Source organism: Lepus europaeus, chromosome 9 (assembly GCF_033115175.1).
Source record: "Lepus europaeus isolate LE1 chromosome 9, mLepTim1.pri, whole genome shotgun sequence".
NCBI classification, from domain to species: Eukaryota; Metazoa; Chordata; class Mammalia; order Lagomorpha; family Leporidae; genus Lepus; species Lepus europaeus.
In genome coordinates, this window is record NC_084835.1 from 106,430,977 (window position 1) to 106,445,816 (window position 14,840).

The 14,840-nt window shown below is 49.3% G+C and overlaps 1 protein-coding gene and 1 pseudogene across 15 annotated transcripts in view; both read left to right on the plus strand.

Moving 5' to 3' along the window:
• ZNF532 (zinc finger protein 532) overlaps positions 1 to 14,840 on the plus strand; it is a 118,399-nt gene that overhangs the window by 19,218 nt on the left and 84,341 nt on the right. The gene's annotated exons all lie outside the window — the stretch shown is intronic.
• Positions 423 to 590, plus strand: LOC133767408 (U2 spliceosomal RNA; annotated as a pseudogene).

Consider the following 14,840-nt stretch of genomic DNA (forward strand, 5'->3'; position numbering starts at 1 on the left):
AGCCTGTTAAGCCACGGCGCCGGCCAAGAGGTAGCTCTTCTTAACTACACCTTCAAACAGTTAAATCACTCAGAATCTGGTAACTTTTAAAGAGAAAAACCAGGACTCACGCCAATTCATGTTATTCCAGATCGTGAGCTTTTAACCCCTGCGCTGTGCTGTGGTTGCTGGGTTGTCATTTCTGTAGCTAATTGGTGGCTCAGGTATCTTTGAGGTTCAAAGCCACTGCTTCTGTGTCAACCAATATCTCTCCCATTGTTAAAATCCAGGAGGTATTTCTTGCTCGCTTTGTGACACTGGAGTGGTTGTGGCTCCTTCAGGCCCATAAATGTCGAGCGATACTGTACTCCCGTCCCCAGTCTTTCTTCCTGTGCTGTGTTTCTGTGTGCGTGTGCATTATGGGCAATTTATAATCATATCTAATTGCCTCTTGGCCTTTTGGCTGAGATCAAGTGTGTAATCCTATCTAAGGCATTCCATTTCAAGCAGAGCCCCTTTGGAAATGATTTTTATTATTGTTCTTCTGCCCTCCTTGGAGGTGCGTTCGCTTGTTCATTCCTTCAGTTGTCTGATGATGCAAGGGTGTGCCTGCCCTGGAACCACAGGAAGGGCGAGGAATGAGGGTTGTCAGAGAAACAGATGGGAAGCCCCGCCCTTACACTCCAGCTCCAGACTGCACGCCTGTTTCCTAAAACCAACTCCCAGAGACGTCCTTAAACCTTGCGTCAAGTGCGACTCAGAGAGGTCTGGTCTTGATGCTCCACTCCCAGCACTGAATGTGGATCAGATCCTGCATCTCCATCTTGAAATTACTGATTTTTCTGTGTTAGACACACAGAGAAAACTCCCATCCTCTGGTCCAATTCCCAAATGGTCACAATAGCCAAGGCTGGGCCAGGCTTAAGCCAGGAGCTGGGAACTCAGGCCAAGTACCATGTGGGTAATAGGGACCAGAGTCCTTGGGCCATCTGCTGCCTTCCAGATGCACTTATCAGAGCGGACACTTGAACCCAGGCATCTGATGTGAAATGCAGGCATCCCAATCAGCATCTTTTTTTTTTTTTTTTTAAATTTATTTATTTACTTGAAAGGCAGAGTTACAGAGAGAGAGAGAGATCTCCCTTCTACTGGTTTACTCCCCAAATGACCACAATGGCTGGAGCTGGGCCAATCTGAAGCCAAGAGCCAGGAGCTTCTTCTGGGTCTCCCACATGGGTGCAGGGGCCCAAGCACCTGGGCCATCTTCTGCTGCTTTCCCAGGTGCATTAGCAGGGAGCCGGATCGGAAGTAGAGCAGCTGGGACTCGAACCTGCGCCCATATCGGATGTTGGCACTGGAGGCACTGGCTTTAGCCATTATGCCACAGTGCCAAGCAGCATCTTAACTGCCAGGCCAAATGCTCGTCTCTGGGTCCCCATGGTGAAGACCCACGTTGGAGGTTTCCATCAGCACTGAGAGTCGAGAGAAGCTTTGAGAAAAGAAATTTGTGTGTGTGTGTGTGTGTACATGCGCGCGTGCGTGTACATGTGCATTTTTAACCTGGCTTTCCCCAGATTCCTAAGTACAGGTCCCTTTCTTCCTCCGTGTTTGGGAAAGTTTAGTAACAGGAGTATTCCTGGGTAAACATTATTCTAAGCTGTTGGCTGTCGTTGATGAAGTTAATGAAAAATGAGGGGAGGGTACTCAGGGCTGTATTTGTTCTCCTTTTCATAGCACATGGTGATTGACAAAACAGTGTAATTATTCCTTTCCTCTGTTTTGTTCTGCTTTCTGTCTACTCGAACGTTCAATGTGCTCACTTTTAAAGTCAGCGGAGGCAGGCATGCTGTGAGCGGTAACTTTGGGGCGAAGCTCATGTTTTGCTAGGTGGGAGGAGTGTGTGGCGTCATTCTAAATGTGTTTTAGGTGAGCACGGTATCTAGTGACAGTTGGCTGTGAACAGCCAGGGTTCTCGTTCTGGAAGCTGCAGTGACTGCACAGGGAGCCCAGCCCATGTGTCCACACCCTTCCCTGCTAGGTGGGAGAGCTGGAGAGAGTTGAGGGTTGGGCTGGACTGGACTGTGACTGGCCCCCTCTGCCTCCCAGGAGAAGGCCTTGGTGTGGATGGCCCAGGAAGCAGGTGTGTCCTGGGTGTTAGTGGGAGGAAATGGGGTGATGCTTGGAAATTGGCCGTGTTCTGCCGGTGCAGGGCTGGGGTGTCATTGAAGAACCACGTGCAGCAGCGCCTCCGACTTCTGCCCGCTGGATGCTTGTCGCCTCCCTGCTGGCTGAGTTGTGACTACCAAAGTGCCTCTGACATGGCGGGGCATCTCTGGTGACCCGGCACCATTCGTTGCCAGCCTTGCAAAAACAACAGAACTTCAGAACTGGGGTGGCAGCAGTCCAAAAGGGAGGGAAGCAAGCGAGAAAGCAGATGAGCCTCGCTGAAGCAGGAACTCCCCGGGGAGGGGCGAGGGGCTTCGAAAGGTCACAGAAAAAATGTAGCAAAAGAGAAGTTCAGGGGCAGGCGCTGGAGCGTAGGCCGCCTGCATCTCACCACACAGTGCCTGGTCTCAGTCTTGACTGCTCTCATTCCCAACTGGTTTCCTTCCTCTTTTTTTTTTTTTTTTTTTAAGGTTTATTTATTTATTTGAAAGAGTTACACAGCGAGGAGAGGCAGAGAGAGAGAGAGAGAGAAAGAGAGAGAGAGAGAGAGAGAGAGAGGGAGGGAGGGAGGGAGGAAGGGAGGGAGGGAGGGAGGGAGGTCTTCCATCTGCTGATTCACTCCCCAATTGGCCACAACGGTCGGAGCTGCATTGATCCGAAGCCAGGAGCCAGGAGTTTCTTCCAGGTCTCCCATGTGGGTACAGAGGCCCAGGCACTTGGACCATCTTCCACTGTTTTCCCAGGCCACAGCAGAGAGCTGGATCGGAAGTGGAGCAGCTGGGTCTTGAACCAGAACCCGGCGCTTCAGGCCAGGGCTTTAACCCACAGCGCCGGTCCCCCCAACCGGTTTCCTTCTAATGTGCATCCTGGGAGGCAGCAGGTAGTTGGGTCCCTGCCACTTACTTGGGAGACCTGGATTGAATTCCTGGTTCCCGTCCAGGGCTGGCCCAACCCCAGCTGTTGTGGGTTTTTGGGTCATGAACCAGCAGATGGGAGATCTTTGTTTTTGTCTTTCTGCCTTTCTAAATAAATTAAAACATGAAAAGTTAAGGTTATTTTGTTGTAAAAAATTTGAAATCCATGCTGAGCTTTTTCATAATGCATATTTTCAAGGAATACTTTCCAGATTCACCTGTATGCATAAATTTCCAAATTTTTTGCAACAAAATATGTAATTCCATTGTCCATGGATTTTTTTTGGGAAACTTTTTTTTTTTTTTTTTTTTTTGGAAAGGCAGTGTAACAGAGAGAGAGAGAGATCTATCCACTGGTTCACTCCCCAAGTGGCCACAACAGCCCTTGCTGGGCCAGGCCCAAGTCAGGACCCTGGAACTCCATTTGAGTCTCCCACAAAGGTGCAGAGGCCCCAGGACTTTGGCCATCTTCAGATTTTCCAGGCTCATTAACAGGGAGCTGGATTGGAAGTGTAGCAACCAAGACTCCAACCGGTGCCCTCATGGGATGTGGCATTACAGGCAGCAGCTTAACCTGCTGTCTACAATGCTGGCTCCTCCATGAATTTTCTGAACTACTGTTGTATAAGGTATCATTAGCTACTAGTTTTCTTGTCTGTGTTTTCTAATGCTAGATTTCCCAAAAATGTTCCTTTTATTCAACTTTTAAAATTTAAAAAGTGATAAAATGAAATTATATTCAGCAGATACCGCCGATGATGTGGAGCATTTCAGAGCCAAAGCCTCCTGTTCAGGACACAGGGCCTCTGGGCAGAAAGTGGAGACGGCTTCCTCAGCCGACAGGAACGTGACCTCTGTGTCCTCCTCCTGCACTGGAGGCAGCATTTCCAATTTGGGAAATGTGTCCCCTGCTTCAAGCAAGGGTTGTGGAGCTGCTGCTAAAAGGCACAGAATTTGTAAAATGCCAGCGGGATGCTTCTAAAGTCTGTGTGGGTTTTACTTTTGAACCGGCAATTCTTTGCTACTGCTATTTATTTATTTATTTTCTTTAAATATTTATTGAAAGGCAGAGTTACAGAGAGGCAGAGAGAGAGAGAGAGAGAGAGAGAGGCCTTCTATCTGTTGTTTTACTCCATAGATGTGGCAACCGCTGAAGCTATTCCCATCCAAACCCAGGATCCAGGAGCTTCTTCCAGGTCTCCCATGTGGGTGCAGGGGCCCAAGGACTTGGGCCGTCCTCCACTGCTTTCCCAGGCCATAGCAGAGAGCTGGATTGGAAGTGGAGCAGCTGGGACTGGAGCTGGCGCCCTTATGGGATGCCGGCGCCGCAGCGCTGGCCCCTGCTACTACTGTTTATACGGTTAAGTAATTTCTTAGTTTTGAAGCATGCTTCATTTGGAAAAAAAAAAAAAAAAGGCAATTTATAGTCAACCAGTGATGAAGCTCAGACATTTTTTTGTCGTTTTCTCATTGTGAAGCTATGTGAATAACCCACATTAAACAAGGGCTATCGTGAATTTTCCCGAGGTTTATGGATGGTGACAGGTTTAGCCCAGACCCCTTCAGTATTTCTGTAAACTCCCTGATGAATCAGTAAACTGCCAGCGCAAGCAGCCTTTTCATGGAAAGAGCCGGCAGCCGGTGGGAGACGGGGCTTGGGCATTAGAGCAGGCGTCCAGGGAGAGACGGGGCTTGGGCATTAGAGCAGGCGTCCAGGGGGAGACGGGGCTTGGGCGTTAGAGCAGGCGTTTGGCTGGAGATGGGGCTTGGGCATTAGAGCAGGCGTCCAGGGGGAGACCCGGGCTTGGGTGTTAGAACAGGCGTTCGGCGGGAGATGGGGCTTGAGTGTTAGAGCAGGCGTTTGGCTGGAGATGGGGCTTGGGCATTAGAGCAGGCGTTTGGCTGGAGATGGGGCTTGGGCATTAGAGCAGGCGTTTGGCTGGAGACGGGGCTTGGGCATTAGAGCAGGCGTCCGGGGGAAACAGGGCTTGAGTGTTAGAGCAGGCGTTCGGCTGGAGACGGGGCTTGGGCATTAGAGCAGGCGTCCGGGGGAAACAGGGCTTGGATAGAAGGATCCTGATGGCATCACCCAGATGACTTTTACCATCCCTGAGTTTGTGGGAAGCTTAAGCCGCCACCTGTTTCTGTTGGTGGAGATATAAGATTTTGAAACTGCAAATTTATATTAATATAAGTACAAACTTTTTTTTTTTTTTTTTTTTGGACAGGCAGAGTAGACAGTGAGAGAGAGAGACAGAGAGAAAGGTCTTCCTTTGCCATTGGTTCACCCTGCAATGGCCGCCGCAGCCAGCGCGCTGTGGCCAGTGCACCGCGCTGATCCTAAGGCAGGAGCCAGGTGCTTCTCCTGGTCTCCCATGGGGTGCAGGGCCCAAGGACTTGGGCCATCCTCCATTGGACTCCCGGGCCACAGCAGAGAGCTGGCCTGGAAGAGGGGCAACCGGGACAGAATCCGGCGCCCCGACCGGGACTAGAACCCGGTGTGCTGGCGCCGCAGGCAGAGGATTAGCCTATTGAGCTGTGGCTCCGGCTGAAAAAAATTGTTTTAATGTTTCAGGGATACCAGCGGAAGTAGGTTAAAACTCGAAGCCACTGCCTGTCCAGAAGCCAGGTGTGCGTCTGTCCGTGCCACAGATCTCTGTTGTACATATCTGTGTAAACACAAATGTATGCTTATTTTTTACTCTAGCGGAGTGCACATATTGTTTTATGATCTGATTTTCTTCCTTTTCCTTCCCTAATGGTCTAGATTGTTCCATCTTAGTCTTATAATGGGTCTATCTCACTTTCTTTGTTTTAATTTTTTATTAATTTGAGAGTGAGAGAGAGAGAGAGAGATCTTCCATTTACTGGTTCACTTCCCATATAAATGCCTGCAGTCGCCTGGGCGGGGCCAGGCTGAGAGCAGGAGCTGGGAATGCTGTTTGCATCTCCCAGTGGAGTGACAGTGATTGATGTACCTGAGCTGTCACCCCTACCTCCTAATGTGCATTAGCAGGAAGCTGGCATCAGAACAGAGCCGGGACTTGACCCCAGGCACTGATTCAGGAGGCGGCCTCGCAAGCAGCATCTTCACTGCTGGGCCAAACGCCTGTGCCTGCTGCCTTCTTCTTCTTCTTCTTTTTTTTTGACAGGCAGAGTGGACAGTGAGAGAGAGAGACAGAGAGAAAGGTCTTCCTTTGCCGTTGGTTCACCCTCCAATGGCCGCCGCGGCTGGCAGGAGCCAGGTGCTTCTCCTGGTCTCCCATGGGGTGCAGGGCCCAAGCACTTGGGCCATCCTCCACTGTACTCCCTGGCCACAGCAGAGAGCTGGCCTGGAAGAGGGGCAACCAGGACAGAATCTGGCGCCCCGACTAGGACTAGAACCCGGTGTGCCGGCACCTCAGGCAGAGGATTAGCCTGTTGAGCTGCGGCGCCGGCTCCTGCTGCCTTCTAATGCCAGCACAGAGGATGTACCCAAAACTGTGTAATTGTACTTAACACTGGTGACCTGCATACTTACAGATGGTGCAGATGGGAACTTTTACTCTATGCACACTTTACCAGAATTAAAAAGATGTCTCCTGTTTGGTACATGTACCATAATCATTTCCCTATTAATGGACATTTATATAATTTCTGGTGTTTCGCTATGCTACAAATAATGCTGCCATATATATATATACACATATATATGCATATATATGTTCTTCACTTTGGAAGATTTGATTTCTTTTGTTTCAGACATTGCCCCTGTACCTAAGATGGATGACGTCATCCAGGGGCATGTGATGTGGTGCAGCCGTGTGAGCGTTCTGTATCAAGGTGCCAATTCATGTCCCAGCTCCTCCTCTTCCCATTGCTTTCCTGCTGTGGCCTGGGAAAGCAGCAGATGATGGCCCAAGTGCTTGGGCCCCAGCACCCATGTGGGAGACCTGGAAGAAGCTTCTGGGGAGTGAAGCATTGGATAAAAGACTCTCTGTCACTCTGCCTTTCAAATAAATAAATAAAAATCTTTATAAAAAATGACACATCCTCTAGATAAAGCAAATAAGGTCTTTGAAAATAAATATGGAAAGAGCAAGTTTTCTATTTCTAGATTTCAAGGGCTGATTGGTTGTGGGCATGGTATTAGAAGACTGTCCTGTGATAGTCTAAGCAGGTTTTCCTGCCTTAGAGCATAAACGCCGTGGGTACTTGGGCAAGCCGTGCTCTGAGCAGATACTGCTGTGCTTGCCCCACCCCAGTCAGCTGCACAGACGGTCAGCCAGGTAAATTGCCCGGTTCCCAAAAGGCCTTAGTGAGATGAAGTGCAGGACGGCCGAGCGCGAGCCTGCAGCAGACAACAGTTCTCAGAGCGGGGGTAGCCGGCTCGTTCTGTGATAGGATTGCAGCAGGGTTGCGGGGCAGAGCCTGGCCCTTCGGCCCCATGCCCTGGCTGGGTGCAATAAACTCTCCATCTTTTTGGAATGCTAACCTGAGGGCACTCTTGCCCTTTCAATTTACATGATGTTTTCTAGAGAAAAACACAGGGCAGGTATTTTTGGAAGCTGTGTATATTCTGTAAGTAGATATTTCATCGTTCAAGAGCCTCCCTCTCAGGACAAGTCAGCACAGTTCTATTTTTGACTCTCGAGCAAGGAAAAACACGGGTCATGTGGCTTGACCAGAGTTGCTTAATTTGGGCATTGTTTGATGCAGATTTCGTCCTGGTGTGGTGCACCGTGCCAGTCTGCTGTGCTGGTGTCTGGCAGGCGGGGCAGAGAGGATGCTGCAGGCTGCCCTGTCTGTGTAGGTCCTGTCACCTTCCACCTGGGCTGCCTCACAAAGCCACAAAGCCACAAACCCAAACAGAAACCGGCTCTTGTCACGCAGGCCAGTATTGCTGGTTGCGGTTACAGTGTCCTCTTCCCAGTCCCAGCGCCTCGCTCAATGCTGGAGGCCCAGCCCCGTCCTGCGGGGAGAAACTGCGGTCAGTGCCACTTCCCGAGGAAGCGGCTGATTCAGTGGCCCAGGCTGCCTACCCCGCACTGGAAATCAGACACAAATACGCCTTTTCTGTGGGCGGGGGCTCTGGCCCACACAGTGGCTCAGCACTTTGCTTTCGTAAGTTCTTTTTTTTTTTTTTCTTTTTTTTTTTTTAAGAAGATCTACCTATTTATTTGAAAGGTTGCCTTCCCAGGTACATTAGCAGGGAGTTGGATCAGAAACCGAGCAGCCCGGACTGCCAGCGTCTCAGGTGTTGGCTTCACCCACTGTGCTATAATACCTACCTCCTAGAAGTTTTTTCCTACTCCTCTACTATTCTAGTTCTCAGAAAATTGGAGGAGCAGAACTTCATATTTTTCTGTAAATGATTTTCTGGGATTATGCTCTGCTGCATATTGTGGAAACAATGTTTTAAAAGAATTTGCTCAAATAATACAGTTTTCAGAGAGTGTTTAGTTTTAGGTAAGCGGACTCAGGATATGGTTGTTCAGTAGTTCATGGGTAGAGGAAAATTGAATATTCTGAAATTTGTATCTGAGTTTAGCAAACTATCAAAGTCAAGTATTAAAATCGGTTGGCTCTGTGAAAGTGAAGAACCATGTAAATTGTAACCTGTCGTGGTTGAGTGTTCTGTGTATTCTAATTTTGTAACTATCAAATCAGATATTTTCATTTTGAGTTTTCATTCTAAAATGAAAACATGCATGATTTGTACATTTCTTTATCCTTTTCTGTCTTCAGATCATAATTTGTTTTCTTGGTTTTTCCATTCATTCCAAGCATGGTAGACAGGTATGCTTCATGGTTCACACGTGGTGTCAAAGGCCCTGGAATGAGCTAAGTGGAGGTGCCTTGTACCCAGGTACCTGCCACAGGTGAGGTGGGATGCTCATTCCAGGTGCCCCGTCCCCATCCACTTGTCTTTCTTGAGCGTATGGGGGTGCTTCAGAAGGTTTGTGGAAATATAGATTCAAAAGATAAATGTATTTTGGTGCAAAAATGTTTTGAAAGAGTGTGCTTAGTTTTTTCACAATATGCATTCCTGTGACCCTTTTGAAGACCTCCTATGTCTGTTCAAAAATTTTTATGCCAAAATAAACATCTTTTAATCTTTCTCCACAAACTTTCTGAAGTGCCCTTGTATATCCACAAATCTTTATTTTTCCTACGAGACATAGTGAATAAGAGAAGAGCACTGACATTATCCTGTACGTTCTACTCAGAATGATTTTTCCAGAAATGGAGCAGATGCTTGAGCAACATAAACTTGCAGATACAACTGAGTGCTCTTGTCCCTGCTTGGTTTCTCGCTGGGTTTGCTTGTATCCACCTGGAGGGCAGTTCCTGTGCTGGAAGGGTAGTTGCTATCTCTTTAATGACTCAAGCTTTTTTTTTTAAGTTTTAACTGTACCTGTCTACCAGGATTCCCTGGCTTGGAATTGCTTAAAGGAATCCCTTTCTGGCTCTCCTTCCTGTTTTTTTTTTTTTTTTTTTTTTTTTTTTTTTTACTTTCTTTTCTAGAACTTTAAAATGTGATGTGATGAAAGGCATTTCAGTTGCTTGGCTGTCCTACCCCTCTCCTCCCCAACCAGTGTTGTTGCTGTCCTCCTCCTCCTCCTCCTCCTCCTGCTCCTCCCCTTCCTCCTCCACCCCTCCATTGCCTCTCTCTCCTGTTCCCCTCCCCCCAGTAGGTAAATAGCTCCTCTCCTTCCTTTTAAAAGGGACCTGGGTCGCTGTACTTACCAGGCATGTTAACTCTCCAGATAACGTGGGTCATGCTTTATATAAGCGAGGTTATGAGGGTTTCTTAATACTTGGTTTTGGCCTGGGTTGTTGCATCTGTTTTTAAGACTTTTTACTCAAAGTGGAAATTGATTTGTAGTGAGTTTGACGAAGGGCACCTTGGAACAGTGGCTGTGTGTCCTCCTTTCTGACCCATCCTGTTTTTTGATTGTGCCATTTACTTTCCCATCTCAGCGTGGTGCTAAGTGCCCGCCCCAGCCAGCCCCAGCCTGCCCCAGCCAGCGTGCCCTCTCCACCAGCCCGCAAGATGGAAGCCCGGATCAACTTCTGGGTCCACACCGTCCTTGCCTGGGGGAAGTGGCTTATTATTTGGATTGGAAGATTTCCTCAGGCTGAGCTCCTTTGGGAAAGTGAAAGTAAAAGTACTGAAGTACTGGGGCCACTTAGCCACAGTCTAGCGGGGCTGCTGCCTGGTGATGGATGGGATGACAGGTTAACCATAGAGGTCAAGATTTCAGAGCGTGAGTAGACGATTTCCACGTCTCCCTTTCTCTCATCTTTCCTTTTATCCTGAGAATTACAAATAATCTGAAGAATTTGAAAGCAGATGGGCGAAAGGCAACACTGTGTGTCTTAGAGGTTACTTTTTGAAGCACCGCTCTGGCTTTAAGCTCTCTCTGGAAGATGCTACAATTTACATGTGAAAGGGGACTCTGAGCAGCCGCAGGTGGAGGGACCTGGGTGTGGGCGCCTGCTCTGGACTCTGGGAACGTTGCCTACCTGTGCCTATGCATGCACTCAGATGGCTGTCTAATGACTTGGCCTCCTTGTCGTTTTTTGTTTTCTGTTGCTTATGCTACGGCTTTTGTGCATTGGCAAAGAACATCCATGACTCTGATCAAACATCTGAGAATGAGAGGGGAGGGACATTGACGAATGGCAGCCTGTTGGCAGAATCAGGCACTCCAGTGAAGAGTAGTGTTTTGCACAGAGAATCCGCGTCCTGGAGTGGGGGTGTGAAGCAGTGGGGAGTGAGCCGTGGATGCGAGCTCACAGGAGGGGTCCAGCTTTTCCCGCTGGGCTGGCGGATGAAGTGAACACTCCTGTGTGTGGCGTTCCGCACAGAGGTCTGAAGGGATGCTTCTCAGTTAACTGAGGGCAAGTTGGGTATCTCAGGTGATTGGCTCCGTGGTTTATAGGAAGCAATAACTAGAAGTTTCTGTGAGTTGTTAGCTGTCCAGCAGTCTCTTCCCATTGTTGATGACAGTTGGCTATAGAACCGACAATAGACCCAACTTGCTACCTCTGCGACTTGATGGCTCGATGTTTTGTTTCTCTGTAAAGGATTTGCCCTACACCCCTGGTGGTATAAGCTGGAGGGAGCTGTTTACGTTGGGGTGGGTCAGCAGGTGGCTCCTGCATGTGGCTTTGGTTGTGGGAGACAAGAGCCCTTTCCTTCTGGGTGCACACTCAGAGCACTTGGAGAAGGCGGCGTCCTCCCCAGGCTGTGGGCTGGCTGTGGGCTGCTGTGTCTTGCTTGCTGGCCCATCCTTTGTCCATTCTTCAGAACACTTTTGTGTAGAGTCCCAAGTAGGTGATGCCCACCTTGCCAATGAAAATAGCCTTTGTCTAGGAAAGGTGTTAGAATCAGTGAAGGCCCCATTCCTGCTGCTCCAGTCCAGGAAACCCCAGTTCCTTTTGGGTATTCATTTGCTAGGCTTTGTGAGCGTTGACCTTCTTAACTCTTCCCCAAGGAAGCGATCAATCGTTTGGCTTTGCTGCAGCCTTGGTCTTCCTTTTGCCCCCTTCTTTTCCAGCGGACCGGAGCCCTCGGTGTCCAGGCACCTCTTGGCATTTCGCCAGCTGAGCCGGCCTGGACACTGGCGGTGTTGTCTAGGTTCATGCTGTTCCCTACCTGGGAAGTTTTTAGAGACTAATGGACGTTAAGATTGTGTGTGTGTGTGTGTGTGTTCAAGGGGAGCAGCTAAGGAGTCATCAGAGCTTTCCAAGTGTTGTGGAGCTCAGAGAAGAGTGATTACCCCTTGGGAAAGACCAAAAGAAAGCACACTGGGACCTTTCCCATCCTTCCCCACCCCTGTGGCGCCGGGCTGTTGGCAGAGGCTCCAACTGGGCTTTTCTGTGTCAATCGTTGCTGTGGTTTGACCCACATTGGTGTGCCCACTGGGGTTGTCTGCCGGGGTGCCAGTCACAGAAGGCATTGGTGGCCGGGTCTTCCTCCCGATGCCTGGCCATCTCTGCTTCGTGTTTGACTACAGGTGAAAAGGTTGATTTTTTTCAGATAGTATGTTCCAAAAAGGCGTGGTGCGCCTCTGAGGTGCTCTTAGGGGGGAAGGGTTCTGGAGAAGCAATTGTACTGTGAGCCGTCTTTGCGGTTGGAAACGCACATTCACTTAGTGCAGGTTGGAGGGGGCCTGGAGAAAGATGTGGGAAGTCTTGTCTACAGAAATTGGTTTAAGTGTTCTTCAGCTGTTTGACCCTAGCATCTCCTGGACTGCTAACAGCAATGCGGAGAACTTGTTTTAGGGAACAGTGCTGCAGACGGGTGGCGCCTCAGAGCTGGCTCTGCTCGCTTCCACTGGTGACATCTTGACATGTGTCATGGTGGGAGGGCTAACATCACAGAAATGGACAGATGCTGCCGATCGGGGCTCCCGCTCCTGGCCTGCCGGGCTGGAGGTGCTGGTGTCCTGCAGGTGTCCTGCAGCCATCTGCCTGCGGGCAGTGCGGGTGGTGCCAGGTGAGAGACCAGACTGCCAGCAGCTCCACTTTCCACTGTTCCATACAGCGGGACTCTCTAAAACTGTGGTAAAAACATGTAATAGAATATTTCTCTTTTTAACCATTCACAAGTGTAGAATTCAGTGGCGTACATATGTAAGCACCAATATATCGTTCTCACCATCCTGAACTAACAGCTCTGCCAAATAAATATCAGCTCTCCCTTCTCGTCCTCCTGCAGCCCCTGATCTGCCTCAGGTCTACTTTTTCTCTCTGAATCTGCTGTTGCAAGCACCTCAAGGACGTGCAGAGCGCAGGTCTCCGAGAGCTGGCCTTGCCACCACCTGGGCCTGGGCTCTGCCAGGAGCCTGGCACGTCCTCTGTCTGTCTCTGGATAGAGGGCAGCTTTCTGTTCTCCCTCGGCACTGTGGTCCTCATCTGTGTGTCTCTCACTGTAGTAAACCACCTCAGGGCCTTCTGCAGACATACTTCACAAACGCCAGTAGCACATGATGTACCCCCGCGTGGAAGGACCAGTAAGCTGGAAGGATTGAAGCGAAGCATCGTTAATCAGCACGAGGGAGGCGCCTCGGGGGCCCTGGACAGGAGGAATTCTGAGTGGAGCTGAAGAAGAGAAAAAAGGCACAACGGGCAGAGACAGGACCCCAGCCCCTTGTGACTGTGCCCTTGAGAACGGGCGGCCTGGCTGGGTAGACACATGAAAGACTGGCTCTTCAAAGAGCTGTGGTTTTGTGCCGGGGCCACGTCTTAGGTTGGAAGCTTATTGCTTTTTTTACTTTGTTTCTCCCCCGGGGCTTGAGCAGATCACCAAAAACTCTCTGGGTTGGAATTTCTCTTTGATATTGGTCTTGGTCTAAGGCTGGATTGTTACTAACATTTCATTAGATGTGCTTTTAGGTTTGCTGAGTTTGACAGAACCGTTCCTCTGTTTCTGAATTAAACCGTTTTATAAGCTATGCAGCTTTCTGATAGAATCTAAAAGTAATTGAAAGCTGGAAGCCTCCCCCTCCCACCCCCTCGGGTTTTAACAAGAAGATCCCACTGAGGGTCTTTAAGTGCATTGAGATTGGGAGAGGAAAAGACCTAAAAAAATATGTTTGATAATCCTCTCTTGCATATTCATAAAACCTGATTTTGCAATCTAAAATTAGTATTTTGGGGTTTTCAGTTGCTTAACATCTTCTTCTTCTGAGAATAGCAGAATTTGCCATGTTATGGTTGTAGACTCCATAAGGACCATGCTGAATACAGGAGCACCGTTGGGGTTCCAGCGAGTGCGAGGTGCAGGTGCGAGGGTGTGCGCTGGGGTTAGGGTTCCAGCAAGTGCAAGGCGCAGGTGCGAGGATGTGCGCTGGGGTTAGGGTTCCAGCGAGTGTGAGGTGCAGGTGCGAGGGTGTGCGCTGGGGTTAGGGTTCCAGCGAGTGTGAGGTGCAGGTGCGAGGATGTGCGCTGGGGTTAGGGAATGCGAATTGTTTTCTGCACTGCTGCACTGCTGGCCGGTGGCAGGAGGAGGGAGTGACCTCTGTGTGCCATCTGTGGAGGGAAGGGTGTGAAATCAAGGTTGTTGGAAACGCTTCTCAACAATTTGTGCTTTTCTATCCTAGTCATATGTGGATATAGATTAAAGCAAAAAATCCTGTAGCACTCTGCAGTGATCCTTGTAAGCAATTTATTAGAATTTTTGACCTATTCTCTTGTCACTTTCATATTTCTAGGCTTGCACTGCTGAATTTGGACTTCTCCACATAGGCATTACCTGCTTGCCGGTCACAGACAGGGCTGCAGGCCTGGGCTGGAGGCAGCGAGCTGGGATTCACATCTCCCTGCCCTGCCTGATGTCTTAGGTAGAAATAATAATAATAATAATAATAATAATAGTGGCTCCCAGGTCTGCCCTTAATGTTTGTGGGGCCTGGGGCAAGAGCACCAATGGAGACCAGATGACTAAATATTTAAAGGCGTAATTAAATATTTAAAGGGTTTTTAAATATTTAAAAGGTATGTACCATATACCTAAATATTTCAAAGGTTTAAATCAAGCTGTGTCTGTGGCCTTGTCCCCATGTCCACCCGGGGCTCCCGTTGCCTACTCCCCAGGTACCTCCCTCAATGCCAGAGTCTGTGCACAAGCTCCTTGTGCTGGGCTAGGAGCCCAGTGGCACTGCGGAGTCGAGCAGCGCTGGGGGAGCTGGGCTCAGCCTGCTGACATCCGTGCAGTGGGGTCAGGAGCTCTGTTGACGGGGGAGCCTGGCCTGCAAGATCTGTACATGTGGTGCCTCCCCCACAAGAATC